Consider the following 13,855-nt stretch of genomic DNA (forward strand, 5'->3'; position numbering starts at 1 on the left):
TGCGATTTTTTTTCGTCTTGCGAAGCACGGTGTCGGGAAAGTTTTGGAAAAGCTTCAAAAATCACCAAAGTCTTTAAAAACCTCAAAAAAGGCTACCACACTGTGTTCTATGAGTTGCTCCTCGAAGTCAAGTCACAACTGTATTATAGAATCATAGAATCATAGAGTTGGAAGAGACCACAAGGGCCATCGAGTCCAACCCTGCCAAGCAGGAAACACCATCAGAGCACTCCTGACATATGGTTGTCAAGCCTCTGCTTAAAGACCTCCAAAGAAGGAGACTCCACCACACTCCTTGGCAGCAAATTCCACTGTCGAACAGCTCTTACTGTCAGGAAGTTCTTCCTAATGTTTAGGTGGAATCTTCTTTCTTGTAGTTTGGATCCATTGCTCCGTGTCCGCTTCTCTGGAGCAGCAGAAAACAACCTTTCTCCCTCCTCTATGTGACATCCTTTTATATATTTGAACATGGCTATCATATCACCCCTTAACCTCCTCTTCTCCAGGCTAAACATGCCCAGCTCCCTTAGTATTAACGGTGTTAAGAAAAAGGAAACAAACTTGCAAGATGTTTCCGTCTTGCGAAGCAAGCCCATAGGGAAAATCGTCTTGTGAAGCAGCTCAAAAAACAAAAAACCCTTTCGTCTAGCGAGTTTTTTGTCTTGCGAGGCATTCGTCTTGCGAGGTACCACTGTACGGAGTTGCAATGTGGTGATTGCACATGTTGCAATCTGCTGTATGGAGAAATGCCGCATATTCGACTTTAAGAGTTTGTGTCTGTTGTAAATACAGTATAACATGGTGGAAGCAATACACATGGTTCTCTTCCTGAAACTTGGGCAAATACCATTTCTCGTTTGGATATTTGCTTGGAGACGGTTGCTCCCTGAGGTGAGAGCTGGTGACTATATATAGAAAGACTGAGTTAGAGAATTCTGGCTTTTCAATGTATTGTTGCCCAGAAGCTACACATCTAGCGTCAGGTGTGTCACTATAACAGAAGTCCTACTTTGCTGTTATATTTACATGTAGTCTACATGCTATTTGGGTCTTCTGCTCATGTGTAAATTTACATGGAAGCATGGATGGGTGTGTTAAGCTCTGCTTCCCCCAGGCCATCTCTGTCTCCTTCCAATGCATGTAGAGCAAGAGTCTGAAACAGGGAGCCTCCGTGAGTAAAGGAGGCTTCAAAATCATACCTTTAACCTCCATAAGTCAAGGGCCTTAAGTGGGCTTGCCCTCATTCTTCCTAGTTGTGTGTAGGTTTGCAGCTGAGCAGATTGCCCAAATAGGGCCAGAATGAAAGGCATTTCTGTCATCCAGATTTTGTTTTGTACAAAGCTGTATTCAGATTTTTATCAAGAGGTGAGAAGGCTTAAAAAGTGCTCTCCCACCCCAAGGCCCAAGGATCCTTGGTTGCACAGGCTCCTCTTCAGACCTTAACATGTTTGTCTTATCTGGGCTCCTGATTATGGGATGTTTTCTAAGCATGTTAACTAAATGCCATAGAAACCTTCAGATCTTCATGCTAAACACAAAGTTCTGAAAGGAAACCTACACACCTGGGGAAGTTGAGGTGAGATTTCCACTACACATTTAATAACAACAACAACAACAACAATTCATACCCCGCCCATCTGGCTGGGTTTCCCCAGCCACTCTGGGCAGCTTCCAACAAAATATTAAAAATACAATAGTCTGTTAAACATTAAATGCTTCCCTAAACAGGGCTGCCTTCAGATTTAAACCCTCACATATCCAGACAAATGCTTTAATTGGTCTCAAAGTGTCTTTGGCCTTGTAATTTAAAAATTGTGGAGCTGTCATTCATTCAACAGCACCTATGGGTTGTATCCAATGTTAGTCATAGAGTACACCCATTTAAATGAATAGACATCATGTAAAATAGATCTATTAATTTCACTGGATCTGTTTTGAGTAAAACTTAGTTGCATACAAAACAGCCACACCACCACCCTGAAAACAAGTAGCAAATTTGGAAGAAACTACAGTAGCTGGTTATTTCTCTCTGATACTTAGTTTTCAACATGTAGGGAAGTTGAAAGAGTTGAAAGATTGGGAAAGAGTTGAAAGATTCCTTATCTGTAGTGTGGAGTACAACTTTTCCAGTAGATTCTGATGAAGATATAACTTGTGATAAGTTGAGATTCAGTTGCATTCTATGCTGCCAAGGGAAGATGATCTTGCCTTGGGCTAGGAATACAGTATGATAATAACCTCTATTAATTCACCTGTCTCCTTGTAGTTAGTGTGTTATTAAGGAACCATCTTCTCTAGTGATTAAAAGCAGTATGCAAACAAATGCTTCCATAAATATCCTTGCACTGTGCAAACCAATAAAACCCCCACAAAAAAGTTGTGAAGCAATCAAGCAGATAACATACATATAAAATGCATAATTGACTGCTTGCAGGTGGTTCCTTTGTGTTTATCTGGTTGATTTACACTTCACATTTCTCTGTCTCTGTGCAAAAATACAGCTTACATCCTTCAGGAGATGCACACAAAATAAATCCTTGATGTAAAATCACATTTTTAAACAGCTTTTGGGACAGCTACTTTGCCCTCTTCAATGTGTTCCTCTCTGCCAACCTGTTAGGATCTTGAGCTACCCCTGCCACTTGCTGTTCTCTTTTGCCAAACCCAATTTGCCCAGTATTGCTTTCTTAATGTTGTGCTTTTTTGTAAGTACTAGGTAAGAGACTATTTGGTCGTGTTTTGATTTAAGGGAAAGTGTTGTTGGGCACCGATTCTAAAACAGGGTTAACTTGATGGTGCACTGTTGCAGTCAATTGTTAACTGACTTTGGCGATCGCGTGTAGCCGGATAAGATTGTCTTCCTTGTATATGGTCTTAATGGTGAGTCTGTAAGTGAGGCCAATTCTGAATTCACACATCCTTCCACAGTGGGGACATAGGTTTCTGGGTGAGAGTTGATCACGGTGAGGGTTTGCCAAATGTGCCTTCCTCTTAGCTCGTTTCTACTTTTTGCCGAGTTTGTGCTTCTTCAAAGTCCAGAATGCCTTTGGTAAAGGCTATTCTCAAATTGGAGCACTCACAGGCCAGTGTTTCCCAGTTGTTGTTGTTGTTGTTGTTGTTGTTTATACTACATTTTTTAAAATTTGCATTGAGAGAGCCTTTAATCTTCCTTTGTTGTCCATCAATATTTCACTTTCCATTCTTAAGTTGGGAATAGAATACTTGCTATTACAATCAGTCATCTGAACAACATGACAGTCCAACAGAGTTGATGTTGAAGAATCATTGCTTAGAAACTGGTGATCTTTGCTTCTTCCAGTACACTGACTTAGTTAACTAAGTCAATGTTATAGTATGGTTTGCTCACACATCAACAAGATTTGTAATTTATTGACTCTTTCTCTCCTGCTGTTTGTGCAATGGGTGAATGAAAATAACATATATTCTCCTGTGAAAGCAGAGAAGTGCTGACAGTTTGTTCTTGTATCATCTTGATGTGGTTATTTAAATAGCTCATGCTGCTTCTTTTCTCCTGGGAACTATGGGTGATTATGAAACATAAAGTTTGAGCTATACCCTCACCAGTGTTCCGTACACTTGAAAACACACCATACTTGTAGGGAGTCACAAGGAACATGGTTACTCACTTTCTTGAACGCTGGCACTTTGACAGCTCACACATTAAAATTAATATATAGTTAAATGTCACAAATGCCACCTTCTGTAGGAAGTGTTAATGTGCAGGGCCTTAATTTTGAAGTGTCCTGTCAGTTTTTCACTTTTCATTAACCAGTTTAATTGTGGCTACAGTTTTATTGTGTTTGGATGCTTTTATATATGTTTTTTAAAAAAACACTGCAAAAAGTTAATTTTTCTAAAGAAGCCATAGGTTGTTGAGAGAAGTCTATGATTAACAGCTATTCCACTTTTGAAGGGATTTATCCTTATTTTAATGGAAGATGTTGCTGCACAACTTAGCAAATAGCTCTTGTCTCAGAATACAAATTGAGAACTCACATATTCAGAAACTCTTGGTCCACCTTAGTTTTGCAGTTCTTGACTGAATTACCTAGTCAAATTGTTTATTGTATATTTGTCTTAAAGTTTACTGTCAACTTCAAGCAGTATTGGTTAAATCAGTTCTCATATTCTCTTTCTCCCCCCACAAGTGGTTTCTACTGCCTTAATAATACATTTTGTTGTCAATGTAAGGTGTAAATCAATCATGAATATAACTGGCAAGAATTTCAATGAGTGTTGTGATAGTTTGAAAAAGTGATGCTATGATTGCATAAATCACTGCTGTTAACTCTGATCAGGAGATTCACATGTAATAGTTGTCTGTGCAAGCAATGTGGAATGACTGTTTTACATGTACAGTACTGCAAAATGTCTTGTGTGATGCAGTCCTTAGCATTAGGTAAATTAGATGTATTGATTCCTCCCCAATAAAAAATGTATAAATTAAGCATCTGTTTATTCCAGTTAACTCTGGCTGTGTTGTGTGGGAAAGGATATTGGCTTTAAGATTATGTGCAAACTATGGGACTGTTTCCAGTTGTGATCTGAGGAAGTCTGAGAGGACCAGAAAGCCTTATTTGTTCATTTTGCATCAGGATGTGACTCCCCGCCCTTTCTCTCTCCCTTGTGCTTGTTCCTGATTCTTATGGCAGGAAAATACAAAAATAAACTTCTTGTAGTCTGTTTCCCCGTGGAAAAAAAAATAACCCTTGAATTTATGTAAACTCAACTATTGATATGTGATGGTGATGCTGTATGAATTCTTTTTAAGCAACTCAGCAAATTATGCTACATTTATATGAGACAATAATACCACTTCTAGTGATACTGGATTATTACTTGAGATGTGTACTGAAAATATGTGACAGTTTTAGCGAAAATAATTTTCAGTTCTGGGCTATTTAAAATATGCAGTTCATTTAAAAACTGTATCAAATGTGTGTTGCAGTTTGTACTATAAACTGAGTTTCCAAGTTAGGGGCATACATTTGTTCTTGTCTAAAGGCCAATTCTCAGACATTCTTTTGACTCCCCTCCCCCAGCCCTGCATGCAGTTACCCTAGAGAAGCATTGTGTGAACTGGAGGTATGTGGGCAGGTTGGCTGCGCCATGATCATGCTGTTGAGTTCTTCTATGCAGTTGCATTCTTCTGTGTGCATTTTGGGGGAAATATGGGCTCAAAGTCTAATTAGTTTGTTAGTTTGCACTATGAGTTAGAAATGTTTGCTCAAATAAACAGAAAGCAGGACTGGTTCAGAGGGCTATTTATCCTAGGTAGTTGGGACCAGTTATTGAATAGTAATGGACACCCCCATAAAGCACCAGGTTTTGCCATACTTAATACGGAGTGTGAATATGTTGCAAGGTTCAGAGTTTAAAAGAAAATAGTTTACAACTTTACTGTGTTTAGAGAGACTGTTTTATAATAATAATAATAATAATAATAATAATAATAATAATAATAATAATAATAATAATTTATTTATACCCCGCCCATCTGGCTGGGCTTCCCCAGCCACTCTGGGCGGCTTCCAAAAGAATATTAAAATACTATAATACATCAAACATTAAAAGCTTCCCGAAACAGGGCTGCCTTCAGATGTCTTCTAAAAGCCTGGTAGTTGTTGTTCTCTTTGACATCTGGTGGGAGGGTGTTCCACAGGGCGGGCGCCACTACCGAGAATGAACATTGTGGAAATACAGAGATACATTTTAGTTCCTTTTTTAAGCTACTCCATTTCCTCTAGTTCTGTCTCCACAGTAGGCTGGGCTACATAAAAGCAAGGAATCTTCTGGCTATTGCTCACTCTTGCTTTTGCACCTGCAGTGTGTCTCCTTCACAGTGTATATGAGTTTGACATTGCCCCCTTTACTTCTGTATTTGGCAGAAGTTTTGGCCAGTGATTAAGGGGGATGTTTATATGGAACACAAACTATAGGTAAATGGAGTCATTTTTCTATAGTAGATGTATTAACATCTGCTTTCATGATAATATTGATAATGTCTTAATGTATAACAGTTCTGGGGAATTGTGGTCCTGTGTTCAGTCCTTGCTTCTGACATCCGGTGCCTGAAGATACTTCCCATAGCACTTTTCATGGAGGTACTTAATGCTTTTGACACACATCTTGATGGCTGGACCTCCCTGACTATTTAATTTAGAAGCTGGATAAAATGGGCCTGCTCATTTTAATAGCAAACTTACAGCTTTGTTAAGTTAGCAATGGCGACAAAACATCAGTTAGTATTCTTTGGCTTGGAAATAGGAGATAGTACTGATATTGTCAGCATTCCCATAGTGAAATGACTAGCATTTTATTGACATACACAGGCTGCAAGACAGGGATCAAATTCTTGTGTTGTGAGATTTCAACAGTGCTTTGCGTGTTCTGTTAATAGGTAGCTAAAGAGGTTCCTGGGTTGCATGTAAATTTTTGCTGAGTGGATGACACAGACAGCAAGCCAGTTGAAAAGCAATACAATGTTTATGTAACCCTTTTCAGTTTGAGCCTAGTCAGGAAATGCAATACTATGCCGTGAAGGACTTTTGTGCAAACTAATTACACAGCTCAGCACTGTAGAATATTTTGTAGAGAATTCCCCCCCCCCCTTTCATTTGTATTTGTTGCAAGGAATTTTATCTCAGGTTGGTAGACTAATATCAGTGTAGATAAAATCTCTTAGGAGTTGCTTTTGAAAAAGTTAAATATTGTATTCGACTAAATAACCGTGCATATGGAACAACTTCCAGGAGCATAGCAGAATCCCCCCCCCATGCCCTGTCTCCAAATTCTCCTCTGGGGGGTTGGGGTAACTCCTAGATTTGAAGGGGTTAGGGGAGGAGAGTTGTGATTATCGGGGAGGGCACCAGGCTGGAGAAGGCAGCTCTAGAACAAGAAAAAGGTATGGGTTTATTGTGTATATATGCTGTAAGGAAGCTTAAATGCTGTTATAAACATATATCCTTGATAGAAAGAGCCATTGGAGTCATTGAGGCAGAATTCAGAGAAGGATTTGAATGTTGGCTTTTGAAGACTTAGCATGAAAGCTTAGAGAGTTTATTTTCACAACCACAAATGTAACTGTAAAAACAACAAGATGGAAAAGGATTAGTTTGCCTCTTAAAAAAAACAAAACTATTAACTTGTGTCAAAAGTGTTGGTATGACAAACTTCCTTTTTGGAATTTGGAGCATGAGTTCACTTTGTTCAGTGTCTAATTCAAAAAATATTTTCCATTACATCTATTACTGAAAAGCAGAGAACTTCATACTTGATTCCCACTAAAGTACTTTTTTGGGGGGGGGAAGGTGGGGGAATTCATCGTTGCCTTGACTTTGAAAACAGTTGGTAGTTTAGTTCTTTAAAGGCGCTCCATATATGATTCCATTTCTGAAAGTGGATATTAAAAGCTTTATTCAGAAAAATATTTATTCTGAAGATTCTGAAAATGTTCATCTGCTGTCACATTGCTGATAGATGCTACATTTTATCTTAAGAATGTGCTATAAAGACTCCAGAGTGGATCCTAATTTGTTTTGGTCCTAGAGAGATTCGGAGCAAAGAGCCTTTCTTGTGAGATGAATTGCAAAGCTGGTTTAACAGATAAACCTTCATAGTCCCCCTCTCTGTGCTTCCACACCATATTTTTGTAAATTTTAAAGCCTCTTAAGACATGGATCTTGAGTTCAAGTTCTCTCCATAGATGGAGGTGTTGTCTAGACTTTAAAAATAATATCTTAAGCCGCTTCTTAAAATATTCATTCCAGGGGTCATATTTTTGCACAGAGGTAAGCAGTATGATATCAAGCCTGACTGCTGCCATTTGAATTCAGCAGTTAACTGAAAATGAATACTAATAATACAGTGGTGTGGGTAGGTGATTTATGGGCTGAGGAATTGGCATTTGGTCTGTTTTGGATGTGGCTGCTCTTCCTTCCCCTGAAAAAGCAGGTGGGCATATAGAATAGTCTTAGATCCAGCTTTGTTTCTAGAGGCCCACCTGCCCTTGTTGGCACAAAGCACCAGCTGATTTACTAGTTGTGGTCATTTCTGGACAGGGACAGTTCGACTACAGTGATTAAAGCTCTGGTGCGTTTTATGTGGGACTGCTCCTGAAGGTGATTTGGAAGCAACCAGAATCATAACTGGTATTGCTGGATTTATGTATATCTTGCCAATTTTAAAATAACTTCCAGAAGGAAGTTAAGCTGCTGGTATTTAACTTTGAAGCTCTAAATGGCTTGGGAAACAAATACCTGAGGGATCTCCTCTTGTCATACCTATGTGCCCAGAGCACCCCTTCCTTTGCAACAAGTTTAAAATCCATCAATTTAAAAGCCAAGAAAATAAATCTGGGGCTTTATGATCCAGTTGTCTCTTTTTTCAGAGGTGTATTACTGAATAAGAAAGGGCAAAAAAAGGGGGGTCCAGTAATGGGTCCTGAACTTAATCTACCAACTGAAGACCCGTGTTGTAGAACTCTAGCCAGAAAGTTGGTGTTTATAAACTCCTTTAAGAAGAGACATGGAGAAAATCTGTAATCAAAACAATTAAAAAGGAGAGAGAGAGAGAGACATGGAGCATATGTGCATGTATCAAGGGGTGTGTCAAGTGTTGTCTCATTTAGTTCTCTATATACACTTCCATAAAGCCTCAGGTCTGTTTGTGCAACTTTTTTATGACACTGTCTGCTTTAATGTGCAAGCTCATGACAACCTATTCATTATTATTCATAACGGCCTCTCTAGCATAAGATCTCGCAGGCATTATTGTGAGTTTTGTGCTTTGTGGTATAATGTCCCATTCTTTGTATAAGGTTGCCTTGTTTCCAGACCTGGATTTTCTTCATTAGGTGGTTTTTAATGTTTACCTTACCAGTGGTGTTTTCTCTGCCACCAAATCCCCAGGAGGTCAGAATGCATGACTTGCATAGTTTGAAAGAGTGATGGGGCAAGCAGCTGTCTACCCAGATAGGACAGCAATCTTGTGGACGGATAGCATCATATTTGTGTGCTGTTCTTGTGTGTTGCTATTCAGACTTTCACAACAGAAAATTGCTTGCCCCATGGGGATTCTCCTTTCTCTCATCTCCCTTCACTCCCCTGCACAACCCCGTCACCTGCTCTTGAGGATACTTCAGTCTTCTGGTATCCATGAAAACTCAGAGTCTGGGGCACCTGCCCAGGGGCACCACTGGAAGCCTTCATGGGTACTATGGCACCCAGGGACGCCAGTTTGGGGACCTCTGCATTACTTGTTCTTTAGAATTGATTGGAGCATTTATATGGTAAAAAAGGTAAAGGTACCCCTGCCCGTACGGGCCAGTCTTGACAGACTCTAGGGTTGGTAGAATGTAGCAATATTTGTTCTTCAAAATAACTCCATAAGAATATATAACAAGTACATTGCTTATTATTGGCAAATTTGGTGGAACTCCTTCAGATATTATAATTGCCTTATATATTTTGATAGCTGGAGATATGGGAGGTATATGTGTTAAATATATTCTGCTCCTTTATGCTTCATCAGAATCAAAGTCTTCAACCATGAGCAACTGTGATAGAGATGGATATGTGCACACAAAGCAGCGTGGGTTGTATTTTCAGATCATGAGTCAATTCAAAGAAAGATTAATATTTCTAGAAATCCTATTTAAGTATCCAGTGAAAGGATTTCCAGTTAGGTCAAACATGCAGGATTGAATATGTACTTAGTTGGAAGTAATGCAGCTATATATGCTGTGACCTCTTAAGCATCAAGGTATGCTGCAAGGTACCAGCTCTTATATTTTTAGCTAATGATGAGTACATTAACTTTATATATAGTAGTAAACTCTATTTTAATTCTGCAAGCATAGATATGTCTCTGGCTGACAATGCAGATGCCTTCATCCTCGTGCCCAGAATGCTTAAAGTATACAATGATGCCGCTTCCACAACCTTTCAAATGAACTGTAGCCATGTTCTCATACACAAGCTCTCTCTGTGTTCCTTCATTTCTTGAATTATTTACTTTCCTTAAAATAAAGTGACAACTGAGTGAGAAAAGCATAGTGGAGATATTGTTGGACTTCTCTGACTCCTTTTCTCTCTCTCTCCAACTCTAAATCCCATTGGATTCCTGGCCCACAGTTCCCAGCAGTCATATTCTATCTCCATTTGCTTCCTTGAGTTCCTGCTTTTCAGCCCATTACCTTTTTCCTTTGCCTTAGTGTCTCCTTACCTGAAGCAAGAGGACTTTGTAATAATATCCCTGTTCTTCTCCTACCTCCCAATGACGGCCTTATGGGTCCCTGCTTGAATTGATATTTTAAAATTAGGACTACGTCAAGCCATTTATAAAATTGGTGATTAGTCATAGTATTTAAGTTGGCAGCACTGTCATTTTCTATTCTATTTAGGGGTGTGCATTAGATATTTTAGTGTCTGCTGTACTATTATATAGCTCATTTTCTGGCTCCTAACTCTTCTTATAGTTCATCACCAACAACTATGAAAGCCTGTGAGTAACTTGTCTCACTATTCAATATGGGTCTGGGGAACTTGTGGGTCCTCAGATATTGTAGGACTGCATTTCCCATCTTGGTAAGGTGTGAGGAAAATGATGCAGTCCTCTCAGAGGTATCATGTGCTCTGCTATTCCTCTGCAAATGTTTCATAAATACATAACCTCTTCAAAGCATATTCAGTCTTCATGTTTATTTTGTGTTCCTTATTTATAGTAATGGAAGGTTACAAGTTATGAAGCAAGTTATGAAGCAGCAATTCTAGTTTTTTAAAGAAGTACCTTTCCCGGTATTGACCTGCTGATAGGAATGGGAATAAGCTTCAAATGTTGAGGGAAACCTTGAAGCTAAAATTAACAAAGTGCTTTTAGATGTGTTCTCAGAAAATGAAAGGGAATGAATGAACCTGTGGGAATTCAGTTCAGCTCAAAAGCAGGGGTGTAAAATCACTTTAGCACATCTCCTATAGAGAGGATATGATGATACAGAGTATACATGGGATTTTCTCCCAAACATCTCTACTCCTTCACCTAACGGTAGGCAGAAAACAATCAATATTGGGTTGGTTTCACATTTCCCCCTTATTCCAGGGTCTTAACCACTTGGTACATCTTGCTTTATTGAAGGAGGGAGTGCAAACATGGTCTACACAGGACTTTCTTTACAGTCTAGTAAGATAGAGCTCCAGAGTAGCAGGAAATACATGCTTGTGGAGATGTGCCTTGACAGCGGGGGGAGTAGAGTGATGTTTGTGTTATCTCTTGAGACTTAATAAATATCTGGGAGCCCAAACTCTCCATAAACAGCATAATGAATTTCTATTATCTATGTTGTTGAATTTACCGAATTCTTAACTTCAGGATACTGGTGGTGGTTTTCTTTTGGGATTTATTCCTTTCCTCAATTTCTGACTTGTAAGCTAACTCAAAACTAAAACCAGCTGAAGAATCCATAAGTGAATATTGGCATCTGCTCAGAACATATTACATTAGATAATTGAGCCTTCGTGACTACAGTGCCACAACAGAAATAGAAGATTTTGTGATACGCTTCTTGACTGTGAGAAGAAAAAAGCAGCAGATGAACTGTGTGGGAAGTGACAAATGAAGAAAAATGAAAAGTTGGAAACTATTTCTGCTTACATGCAAAGTTTGAGTCTTCATTAGTAACTTAGTTCTTTTATAAGAATCTGATTTTTAAAAAAGAACTTGACTAGAGTTCAATTTGCTATAAACAAAAATATTAAAATATGGTTTAAAACTTCTAGCTTTTCTGTCTCTAAGAGATCAGGTTCTGAAATGATTATTCTCTAAATGAAATATTTGGATATTAACATTTTTAATTGACTGATTGAGATTTCAGATCTCTTGTCACATCCCATTTAACCCAAAATTCACATTTTTCATAAACTTACTAATTAATAGCATATTTGTAAAATTCACAACATGCCAGAGATCAGTAATGCTTCCATATTATTATTCTTTACTTACATCCTGAGAGAGCTTGCTAGAAAGCTGGTTCAAGACTTCTGGCTGACTTCTAGCTGAGCTTTCTGAGTAACTTGATGGACTTTTGCTGAGGATGCCTTGATGGCTATGCTAGGTCATCCACCTGTTTTGTTATGTCAATAGTGAAGACAACTAAATTGGTGCAACTGGCTTCCATTAATGTATCAGCCTGGAAAATGTCCCTTCCAAATCCAGAGAGAAGTACAACCGTAGTAAGAAGTAGTACACTCTAGTTCAGAAATTGTTGAAAAAAATAAAACTATTATGAATGCACATTTGTACATATAATTGTGCTGCACTTGCTTTTGCCTTGAGTGTGTTTTGTTAGATAATGCTATTTTTAGTTTGGTTGACTTCAAACTTTGACAAAAAGGGAAGACCGGAAGTGAACAGTGAAATCACTATAATAACATACTTCCTGTTTGAAGTGTTTTTTTTTTTTATCTATGAGGCCTAGACAGAGGATATGTCATTTCCTGGATTACTTATCTTTAGTATAGATGGCCTGCTGTACTACATCATCTCTTGACCCCCCCAAACATTCATCAGGGTTTATATCTATAGTACAGAAGCAGGGAGTAATCTTAAAAACCTTTGCTTGCTAATTGCCCGCTTAAATCTGTGACCTTTAAATAAACACATTTAGGATTGAGATGTGGGTGTGTTTAGTTGGAGATTCCTCAGCAACCGTTATAAGGCTAAAGCCATGCTCCTCAAATGTTTTGAAATGAGGCCAATATACCGTATATATTTACTCAAAACTTTTGGGACCTACATCTGAAATAATTCAATTTTTCAAGCCCTGATTTCCCCCTGTACAACAGAAGACAAGAATATCACATCAATAGTTAACATTGGATTTTTAAAAAAATAATGTTAACACATGTGTGCAATATTTATGGCAGTATTTATTTAAATAGAATTTAAGTATGACATAATAGAGAGAACAAGCAAATGTGTGGGACCCCAGAGAGGAGCTTATAGTCACTTTACTGTTCCTCTGTCTTTTTTATTCTCATGTCGTGTTCCCAGTAACTTTTACTCAGAACCATGTTGCTCCTTTTATGTGAAGGCTCCGTTTAGTCACCTCATGTTAAATGTGTGTGTTACATTATGAATTGCATTGTGAGACCTGAGTCAACCGTATATCAGACTTTTCAGTTGTTGTCTATGTGTTGGCAGCTTCACATCTAGGCTTCTACACTAGGTTGCAGGCAGGGCTGCCTTTTATTGACAGCTGCACCTAATACAGAATTCTGCAATTTCTGTATGGTCAGAAGTAGGGTGTAAAGTGTTTATTACTCCAATTCAGCTCATCTATAGGGAATTTTGATACCTACCTTGTAAAGATAAATATTTATCGTATTCAAATATAAAGATCAGCCATCTCTCCCAATTCAGAGGTCATCAGTTAGCAATACTGAAAAACAAAAGAACATGCCATCCCTGTTTCAATTTTGCCAGAGTGGTTCTTCCACTTAGATGGTGTTTCAACGTATGCTTAATCTGGTGTAGTCCTGTTAGGAATATTACAAATTGATCCAAAGATTATTTAATTTTATGTTCACTTTTCCATTCTCTGTCTGGCTTTGCAGTTTTGTTTTTAAATTACTTGTAAAATTAGGAGTTATTATTACATATCCTGGTCTGCTTTTGAAGAGTGTGAGATGTCTTTGCCCCAAGGAGGTTATATTTGCAATGTAGATGCTGCAAGAATTTATGTATAATTTATTCAGGTCTATTTGTAGTATGTACTTGACATTCCATGATGCTGTATCTGTTCAAGTAAGTGTGGAGTGGAAAAGGATAACTACTCTAA

At 38.4% G+C, this 13,855-nt stretch overlaps 1 protein-coding gene across 6 annotated transcripts in view; it reads left to right on the forward strand.

Annotated features, from left to right (window-relative positions):
• The window catches only part of ROCK2 (Rho associated coiled-coil containing protein kinase 2), a 69,078-nt gene that overhangs the window by 6,134 nt on the left and 49,089 nt on the right, over positions 1-13,855 (forward strand). The window lies entirely within an intron of this gene.

Source organism: Podarcis vaucheri, assembly GCF_965113315.1.
Source record: "Podarcis vaucheri genome assembly, chromosome: 3".
In the NCBI taxonomy this organism is placed as follows: Eukaryota; Metazoa; Chordata; class Lepidosauria; order Squamata; family Lacertidae; genus Podarcis; species Podarcis vaucheri.